The sequence below is a fragment of the Mus caroli genome, chromosome 7 (genome assembly GCF_900094665.2).
Source record: "Mus caroli chromosome 7, CAROLI_EIJ_v1.1, whole genome shotgun sequence".
NCBI lineage: Eukaryota > Metazoa > Chordata > Mammalia > Rodentia > Muridae > Mus > Mus caroli.
In genome coordinates this window covers 91,559,932-91,571,060 of record NC_034576.1, presented here as the reverse complement: position 1 = coordinate 91,571,060, position 11,129 = coordinate 91,559,932, and the positions used below count along the sequence as shown (strand labels likewise).

Below are 11,129 nucleotides of genomic sequence, written 5' to 3'. Positions count from 1 at the left end.
TTAAGATGCATCAATTCAATAATAATTTTGAAGTTCAGTTGTATCTAATCAGCTTAAACAGTTACCAGAAGACAAACAAACAATCATACAAACAAACAAACATACAGAAGGAAAAGAACTAACCAACCAAAGAAACAGAAAACCAAAACCTTTAGTCCATTAACTATTCAAATGTAATCCAACAAAAGTAAAGAACTAGTTCAATTACTATCAGTTTATTGATCTTTCTTTCAGGAACTTTCACATTATTTATGGTTCTTACAGGACCTTTCCCAAAGATTTTTTTGTGTGTTAAATTATGGCTTTATCTAAGCAATACACTGCAAAGATAAACTAGCTTCAGAGTTTTAGAGCAACATTTCTTAGAGTCAGCCACCACCTTTTTTTTTTTTTTTTGAGTCTGTTGTAAAGAAAATACATAGGTTTAAAGTTTAAAGACTACAGAATCTCCAAACCCAGCCAAAGCATCCTCTGCGGAGGGAGCATCAGCTTACTGTGCAACACCTCTCAAAAGGATACATTGGCAAAAGGATACACCTCTCTATTGTGTGGTACATTCTTTTTACAACTTTTCCAACTAAAAAAATTTAAATACATTATTTGACAATCCCACACATATATACAGTGGATGGATTATTTCCATCCCCAACCTCTTTTAGCCCTCTTACACCTAGGTCATCCCTTTTCCTCGCCCCACATTGTCTCTTTTTCATGTTTGTGTATTTCTCTTTTGCTTTGTAAATCACTGAGCATAACAGGAGCTATCTCTGTGGGCTGGAAAGAAAATCCAATCCTTACTACAAAAGAGCATTGGGCTCTAGTGCAGAGATTCCAGGGTGGAGATGTTGGGACAACGGGAACTTTTTCAGAGACTCAGTTATATTCATGTCATTATAACAATAACAGTGAAATTCGTTAAATAGTTCTGGTATGTCAGAGACTGAACTGTGCATCCCATATGTCAAGTTTAAGTATTGTGGTACAGTGTCCCAATGGTTATGTGAGTTTCAGCTCAAAATTTGATCATTAATTCTTAACTGTCTATAGGGCATTTTAATTATTCTCTTTTCTTTGAGAAAGAAAAAATATAATCTAACATATACTATCAAGCAAAATTCTTCCACACCATCTGATATATAGTCACCTAATAAATTTACAAACCTAACAATAGACACAGAAAATTCCTCTATGCTTTGAATAACACTGCCCTAATGTTTCTTATTAGGTCATCTGAGTTTCATATTAAGTTAAGGCAAAATACTGACTCTAATGACTTCTAATATTCAAGAAGTTATAATTAAGTGTATATTAGCATAAAATAAAATATAGAAACTATTATTAAAATAATGTGTTGGTAAGAGCTGAAAAATCAGGTCATGCAACCTATTCGTTTTTAATTTCTTGTGATAAATGCACAAATATAAATCTTTTTATTTCACTAACCTGACTCAATTGCCCAGCCTCCAACATCTATAGTTTGAAGATTAGTGTCTGTTTTAGTTGCTCTCAGGCTCCAGCCATTCACAAGACATCCCACAACTTTTCCTGTTAGACACGATCAAAGCTTTGAAGTCAATGGAAGTTTTCATAAGAATATTTCCTGACCTCTATCCTATGAAGAGCAATCAATGAGATGTCTCATTCATTGAGTTCATATACAATTCATGCTAACAATTTATGAATAACCCTGGAAATTTTTGCCTTTGATCTGGGCTTTAGCTGAATCTTTCAATAATGTCATATAGTTAATAAATGGGATGCCTTGGACATTACTCATTACATATAAAATTATTCAAACATTTTCTATTTACTTTTTGCTTGAAGATAAAATACAAATTAATTTTAGCTTGAATCAACTAAATTTGTTTGCAGTATTTTTGTTTGTTTGTTTATTTGTTTTCTTGGAAAACCATTTAGTTCTTCCACTTGACTGGTATGTTACCTGTGACAAATAGTGAATTGTTTTCTCCCTGATACTGGAGCTATTCCAAAATAATAAAGAACTCCAATAAAAGGCTCATTTTTAAGTAGAAGAGGAGATATTGGGCACTATATCTTGTCTCTAAACTTATGTAAAATGCCAAGGAATTTACCACAAAATATCAGTTGTACAAGAAGGAACTTGTAGATAACTATTTAAAACAGTAAAGAAGTTTATTTATGTTAATTTTGTAAAGATTTCTAATGCAAATGAAAAATGAGCATTATCACATTTTTGCTCTACAACTATCAAATTACTATTATTGTTACTATTGTTATTAATTTGTGGTACTGAAAATCAAACTCAGGGTATAGATAGATAGGTAGGTAGGTAGGTAGGTAGGAAAGAAGGTAGGTAGGTAGGTAGATAGATAGATAGATAGATAGATAGATAGATAGATAGATAGATAGAATGACATTTTTCTGTTCTTTCAAAGAGTAGAGTCAAGTTTGGTGTGGAATGATCAGTAATTCAAGGCCCATACCTGAACATGATAAAAGTAATCTACAGCAAACCAGTAGCCAACATCAAAGTAAATGGTGAGAAGCTTGAAGCAATTCCTCTAAAATCAGGGACTAGACAAGGCTGTCCACTTTCTCCATACCTATTCAACATTGTACTTGAAGTCCTAGCCAGAGCTTCGGTGAAGTAGCTGGATATAAAATTAACTCAAACAAGTCAATGGCCTTTCTCTACACAAAGAATAAACAGGCTGAGAAAGAAATTAGGGAAACAACACCCTTCTCAATAGTCACAAATAATATAAAATATCTTGGCGTGACTCTAACTAAGGAAGTGAAAGATCTGTATAATAAAAACTTCAAGTCTCTGAAGAAAGAAATTATAGAAGATCTCAGAAGATGGAAAGATCTCCCATGCTCATGGATTGGCAGGATCAACATTGTAAAAATGGCTATCTTGCCAAAAGCAATCTACAGATTCAATGCAATCCCCATCAAAATTCCAACTCAATTCTTCAACGAATTAGAAAGTACAATCGGCAAATTCATCTGGAATAACAAAAAACCTAGGATAGCAAAAACTCTTCTCAAGGATAAAAGAACCTCTGGTGGAATCACCATGCTGGACCTAAAGCTTTACTACAGAGCAATTGTGATAAAAACTGCGTCGTACTGGTATAGTGACAGACAAATAGACCAATGGAATAGAATTGAAGACCCAGAAATGAACCCACACACCTACGGTCACTTGATCTTCGACAAGGGAGCTAAAAACATCCAGTGGAAGAAAGACAGCATTTTCAACAAATGGTGCTGGCACAACTGGTTGTTAACATGTAGAAGAATGTGAATCGATCCATTCCTATCTCCTTGTACTAAGGTCAAGTCTAAGTGGATCAAGGAACTTCACATAAAACCAGAGACACTGAAACTTATAGAGGAGAAAGTGGGGAAAAGCCTTGAAGATATGGGCACAGGGGAAAAATTCTTGAATAGAACAGCAATGGCTTGTGCTGTAAGATCGAGAATTGACAAGTGGGACCTCATGAAACTGCAAAGCTTCTGCAAGGCAAAAGACACCATCAATAAGACAAAAAAACCACCAACAGATTGAGAAAGGATCTTTACCTATCCTAAATCAGATAAGGGACTAATATCNAATATATATAAAGAACTCAAGAAGGTGGACTCCANAAANTCAAATAACCCCATTAAAAAATGGGGCTCAGANCTGAACAAAGAATTCTCACCTGAGGAATACCGAATGGCAGAGAAGCACCTGAAAAAATGTTCAACATCCTTAATCANCAGGGAAATGCAAATCAAAACAACCCTGAGATTCCACCTCACACCAGTCAGAATGGCTAAGATCAAAAATTCTAGTGTGGTTTTTAAAATATTTTTATACTACAGTCATCTGTCCTTTGAGTTTCCTTTATTAGAAGGATATCACTTCCAGACATATTAAACTTATATGCTATTTTGAGCATGTTTTAATAAATCATAGTTAAGATGATGTAATTAATTAATGTGATGATTTCATCATTTTTATAATCTAATAAAATCATTTTAATTTCACTTTTACCATTCACCTTAATTTCTCTAAAATCTAAAAAAATAATACCATCACTTTTAGTTTCAATATCATTTGAGATAATCTTTGCTCTTACTACAACAGTATATAATAGGTGCTATTACAATTGTTTCATCCTAATAAAAAAGAAAATAAATCTGTAAGAGTTAGGAAGCTGCACATGGTTACCATCTCATAAGCGAGAGCTAGGCCTGGAAGTAAGACAGCTGGAACTGTCCACATCCTTTAAGCCTTTCAGCTCTGGCTTCAGACATGCATTGGAGTTGTGGCTGGACCAATTTTAGCCCCTTCAAAAGAAATGCATACAATAACAGCTTTGTTCAAGGAAGTAAAAGGTAGAATGTGAAAAAGATAAATGCACCTTCCTTGCTTCTCAACAGCTAGCTTTTGACACCAGGACTGTTTGAATCATTTTCTACATGACATGTGCTGTTTTGTGCTTTTGAATTTCTGTACAGAGCTCACCCGCATCTCATTAGAGGACTGAGTGATTCTTAAACCAAGTACTCTGCAAATGATTTCCTTCTATTTTATTCTTCTGGGATTTCTGCTCTATGAAAAGCGGCTTACCTGCCCCAATAAACAGACCTCTCTATTGTATTGCCACTGCAGTCACATTTGTAAGATCTCGATTATAGCTCACTTATTTACATTGTGTTCTAACTGTGCATATAAACATCTGCTCCTCTACTGTTATCAGTCTCTTGGGCATAGTAGGCAGCAGCCGCCTGCATTTTTCTATCCCAAGTGCTTACCTTAGTAATCTCAGAGAAGGTACCAGTGAAAATATGATCATTGCTGTAGGTGTGTGTGTGTGTGGGGTGGGTGTGTGTGTGTGTTTCTCAAAGATTTTCCTACTTTATCTAAGAATTTTTCACTTAGGGAATACAGTGCTGTACCCAGCACTTTGCTAGATTAAAAACACTGATTATTTATCTAAACATGGAATTTCTCAGAAAAAAAAGAGTAGCCTTGACTAACTCCATAAATTAAAACTCAAATTCTAATTTTTCTAAGTGAATAAATTCTGACACATGGTGACAAGTTTAAGTCTACTTTTAATGTTTATATTTAACTAGTTCTTAAAATTCAGCCAGTCTCCATAGCTGTGCACATTACCTCAATTAGAGATAATAGTCTAAATTTGAGAGTTTTAATAACATTGGCCTCAGAAAAGTTATTTCGCTTGCTTTCTCTTTACTCCTTTTATTTTTCTCTATCCTATTGATTACAATAACATCCAGGTCATGTCTCTGACAGTCTTAAGAAAATCCAATAGAAGTTACAGCCGCAATGTGAGGGCCAGGCCACTAGGTGGAACCCAACTAAATCTAAGGCCATTAAGCTCCAATATTAATCCTTCACATTCACAGGAGGCTTTGCTGGAAGAACAAAGGACACTGACAATCCAACCTGTTCATTGTCACAGTAGAGTAGAACCAAGATCAGACTCTGAGACATTGGCGAGCAGAAGTACCTGTCCAAAGGATTGGTTATCCCATCTTTGAATTTGAGGCAGTAACCTTCCCCCCATTCTCTGGGGTTTATGAAAGGAGAAAATGGACAGCTCAAACAAAAGAGGAACAATCCCTGCTCAGTCTTCTCTACGGCACGACAAAGCCTGCTGGAAGAGCTTTAATTAGCTTACCTTGTGGAGTCTATACTCTAATCTAGAGGAAGTGGGTATCGTCATGCCAACAATGAAAATAAAGTATCTACGTTTCCTCTTTCTAGAACATCAAAGAGGTCTCATGTCAGTTGTCTGTTGCAGCTTTGGGCAAATCAACAGTGTGGTCAAGTCTGTCTGCAGCTTTTCCTCTAACTGAGTCTGTGGTCAGGACAAGTTTCCTCTCTAAGCTGCTTCCAAGAAGAAGGTTGTGAGGCTGGGGGGGGGGGTGTCTATGCACAGAGATTTATGGAAACATGAGAGGAGGAGGCTGAAGGATGAATAATCATGACAAGATAACACAGGAAGCTTCTCTACCCTTTAGTTATCCTGGGCTTTTTCTACAGAGCCTCACTCTGCAATGTCTTTGTTTTAGAATGTTATAGAAGAAATAAGACACAACACCATACAATGGTGTGAAAAATATGTATGATATATATATACATATGTATATTATACAAACACGCACACACACATATATGTGTGTGTGTGTGTATATGAATAATTTCTGGTACATGTATGCATCTTCAACCCATTAGATTACATTTACACATAAAGAAATGCGAAAAGCTATGTGCTCTCTTAGTACCCACAGCTGAAGAGGTTGGTCTGCTCTTGGGAAATCTTTGAGTTAGTTAATGTGTCTTTGAGTTAGTTAATTTATTTATGAGTAATATTTACCAGATTATTTAGCTGAACTACTCACAAATAAGGATGAATTAGAGTTCCAGAATCTTCATTAAGAAAGTCTACTGAGAACTTTATTATTCACAATTCATTACAGATTTCTGGTTGAAATGGCAAAAGAAATGAACAATGATTTGTTTTAACTTTTGTGGTGCCAGAGACTGGGGCAGAAGGAGAGTTTCTAGGACTATAGAGTCCAAAAGGCCGCAAAAATCAAGGCCGCACAAGGGCTCCAGATGTCTTAGAGTCTTCATTTTTTAAATTGAATGTGAAAATTCACTGAGCTTTTTTTAAAAGAAAGAAAAGAAAACTTCTTACAGCTTACAGAAAAGAAATATTCTAAGGAAGCCAATGCTTTCAGGGTTTGTTTTTTGTTTGTTTGTTTGGTTTGGTTTTGTTTTTTTGGTTTTTCGAGACAGGGTTTCTCTGTGTAGCCCTGGCTGTCCTAGCACTCACTTTGTAGACCAGGCTGGCCTCGAACTCAGAAATCTGCCTGCCTCTGCCTCCCGAGTGCTGGGATTAAAGGCGTACAACACCATGCCCGGCCCTTTTCAGGGTTTGTTAATGACATTCTGTATTGTTAAAGAATTAGAGAATCTAATATCATTAAAATATACACAATAATGAAATGTTTACTTATTATGGACATCTGTATAGTAAAAACATGGAAAGTATGACATAAATCCATACAAATCCCCTCTGAAGCATATACATATTACAATTACATGTATATATATCTGGGTGTATATATACATATGATATGTATGATTATTTCTCTTATAAAGATAGGAACGGAGAATCATCTCAAACTTTTTTTATATTTGGGATAACCTAAAATAACATGGAAAAATTATCAACTCATTTTGGGCAGTAAGTTTCATCCTTGAGAATGTCTTAGTTTCAAACAATAGACTTCATCATACCAAGCAAGACCCAGCATCTCAAATAATGATAATTGTGTTCTTGTTTTTGATAAGAGGGCCTAAATATAATAGACCAATGAGAGGAAATCCCCAGGCTCTGTCATGATCGTGCTGAAGAAGGGCTCTTCTACCTAGTGAAGTAGTAGCTAATCCCACAAGAGACTGATATACTGAGATGGATGCTATTCATCTCAAATATATTCTAAATCTGATATAACAACTTCTGGTTCAATAGTGTCAAGTTAAGAGGATGGTGTTGGCTGGAAGTTACTATACCATCATAACGTCTATCCAAGCTCAGAGAACTGGTACTGTCATAAAACTGGAAAAAGAAATAAGCAGCTGGTGCCACCAATTTCTTCTAGGACATCTATAATACTTTTCATTTTTAAACAACAAATTGATGAATCTTTTCATAATTGTTCTTTATGGAACACTCTTTTCCTTCATAATTTTTATATATGAATATGACAAAAATATAAACAACTGCAACCACGAATATTAAAGTAAGCAGCCTTTTTTTCTACTCCCCAACTCCTGATAGGTTTGAGATCAGCCTTTTTCTTTTCCTTCTACATTCATAGTATCTTGGTCCCTGCTATCTTCCCTTTCTCTTTAATACATACATACACACACACACACACACACCAAACAACAAACACACACACACACAACAAACAACAAACACACACACCAAACAACAAACACACACACCACACACACACAATATGTATTCACATTTCTACTTTAAGATAGCTTTACTGAGTCATAATTTACACTTCATACAATTTGACCATTTAAATTAAATATTCCAAATACTTCAATGGATTTTATTTTGTTCATCATCACCTTTAGTTTCAGAATGCTTCATAACTTAGTATTTGCTCACTATTTCTCCCCTCAACATTCCCATCTTCTTATCTTCCTTATATACCCCCAACAATAGGTTAACTGTTTTTATGTCTCTAAATATTTGGCTATCTTTGACATTTTAAAATATACCTACCAAACCATAATTACAGTATCCTTAGGATAACACCTTCTAATCTCTAATATCACACCACTCAAGTCATTGCAAAGCAACACTTTGCTTTCTATTTCCTGAATTCCACCTTGTTAGATTCCATATTGGAATGAATTCATATAATAGCTGTCTTTCTATGCCTCTCATAGTTTCCTTTGTGTGTATGTTGGTGTTTCAAATGATTTTTTATTAGATATTTTCTTTATTTACATTTCAAATGTTATCCACTTTCCTAGATTCCCCTCTGAAAATCCCCTATGCCCTGCCACCGCCCCCCTTCCTCCCTGCTCACCAACCTACGCACTCCCACTTCCTGACCCAGGCATTCCACTATACTGGGGCATAGAACCTTCACAGGACCAAGGGCCTCTCCTCCCATTGATGACCAACTAAGCCATCCTCTGCTACATATGCAGCTAGAGCCATGAGTCCCACCATGTGTTTTCTTTGATTGGTGGTTTAGTTCCAGGGAGCTCTGGGTTAGTTCATATTGTTGTTCCTCCTATGGAGCTGAAAACCCCTCAGTTCCTTAGGTCCTTTCTCTATCTCCTTCATTGGGAACCCTGGGCTCTGTCCAATGGATGGCTGTGAGCATCCACTTCTGTATTTGTCAGGCACTGGCAGAGCCTCTCAGGAGACAGCTTTATCAGGCCCCTGTCAGCAAGATCTTGTTGGCATCTGTAATAGTATCTGGGTTTGGTGGTTTTTTGTGGGATGGATCCCCAGGTGGGTAAGTCTGTGGGTGGTAATTCCTTCAGTCTCTGCTCTGAACTTTGTAATTCCTTCCATGGGTATTTTCCCCCTTCTAAGAAGTATTGAAGTATCCACAATTTGGTCTTCCTTCTTCTTGAGTTTGTTTTGCAAATTGTATCTGGGGTATTCTGAGCTTCTGGGCTAATCTCCACTTATCAGTGAGTTCATATCATCTGTGTTCTTTTGTGATTGGGTTGCCTCACTTAGGATGATATCCTCCAGATCTGTCCATTTGTCTACGAATTTCATAAACTCATTGTTTTTAATAGCTGCATAGTATTCCATTGTGTGAATGTACCACATTTTCTGTATTCATTTCTCTGTTGAGGGACTTCTGGGTTCCTTCCAGCTTCTGGCTATTATAAGTAAGGCTGTTATGAACATAGTGGAGCATGTGTCCTTATTACAAGTTGAAGCATCTTCTGGGTATATGCCCAGGAGTGGTAATGCTGGACCTTCTGGTAGTACTATGTCCAATTTTTTGAGGAACTGCCAAACTCATTTCCAGGGTGGTTGTACCAGCTTTCAATCCCACCAACCGTGGAAGAGTGTTCCTCTTTCTCCACATCCTTGCCAGCATCTGCTGTCACCTGAATTTTTGATCCTAGCCATTCTGACTAGTGTGAGGTGGAACTCAGGGTTGTTTTGATTTGTATTTCCCTGATGGTTAAGGATGTTGAACATTTTTTTATGTGCTTCTCAGCCATTCAGTATTCCTCAGTTGAGAATTCTTTGTTTAGCTCTGTACTCCATTTTTAATAGGGTTATTTGGGTTTTTTTGGAGTCTAACTTTTTGAGTTCTTTGTATATATTGGATATTAGCCCTCTGTCAGATTTAGGATTGGTAAAGATCTTTTTCCAATCTGTTGGTTGCCTTTTTGTCTTATTGAAAGTGTCCTTTGCCTTACAGAAACTTTCTCATAATTTTCTGATTGTAGTATCTTCTACATTCATTGATGGTATATTAGGGTTTTCATTGCTATGATAAAAGCCATGGTTATAAACAAGTTGGTGAGGAAAGGGCTTATTTCAGTGTACAGTTCCACATCATAGTACATCACTGAGGGAAGTTAGGGCAAGAACTCAAGCAAGACAGAAATGTAGGAGTAGAAGGTGATGGAGAGGCCTTGTAGGAATACTACTTACCAACTTGCTTCTCAATTCATGCTCAGCTTGCTTCCTTATAACACCCAAGATGGCCAGTCCAGAGATAGTACCTCCCACAATGATCTGGACCCTCCTACAACAATCATGGAAGTAAGCAATAAGCTTGTCCAAAGGTCAATCTGGTGGAGACATTTTCTCAGTTGAGATTCTCTCTTCTCAAATGACTCTAACTCATGTCAAGTTGACATAAAATTATTGAGTACAGATGCTGTTACAAATAACAGACTTCTCCCCGCTCTGGTTAACTACTATAATACCATGGACATATTTATATACACCATTTCTTCTTTAGCCTACTTGTCTGCTGATGGTCACATTGTAATTTGCAATGAAAGTAGTATAAGAGAATAGGTATCTCTTCCATTTAGTGACTTCATTTCCTTTGGTTATATCCATAGTAGTGTTATAGCTGGGTCACAATAGGCAAATGCTTTATCTTTTCTGTATCACCATGAGCACTTGTAAATTTTTGTTGTTTTGACAGTGGCCATTCTAATGTATATCTGAATATTGATACCTGTTTTAACTGGATTTTCCTGATGCTTAGTGATATTGAACATCTTCATATACCAGTTGTACAATAGCAAGCCTTTAGAATAATATTGTGTATTACCAGGTACATCTGGTACCTGTGTCCTTGAGCTTAGTTCGCTGTCCTTTCATTAGCTAGACTTAAAATACTCACAAGAACAAAATAACCTTCTGGCTTGAAAGATTTTAGAGTCAATTTTAAAGTATTTAATTAAACAAAGATTAAATCTTAGTTGTCTTGAATTTTTTTTTTGATTTTTAATATTTTTATTACATATTTTCCTCAATTACATTTCCAATGCTATCCCAAAAGTCCCCCATAGCGCCCCCCACTTCCCTACC

General features: G+C 36.3%; 1 pseudogene; it reads left to right on the top strand.

Annotated features, from left to right (window-relative positions):
• The first annotated feature begins 10,340 nt into the window (after positions 1 to 10,340).
• The window catches only part of LOC110297981, a 3,676-nt pseudogene continuing 2,887 nt past the window's right edge, over positions 10,341 to 11,129 (top strand).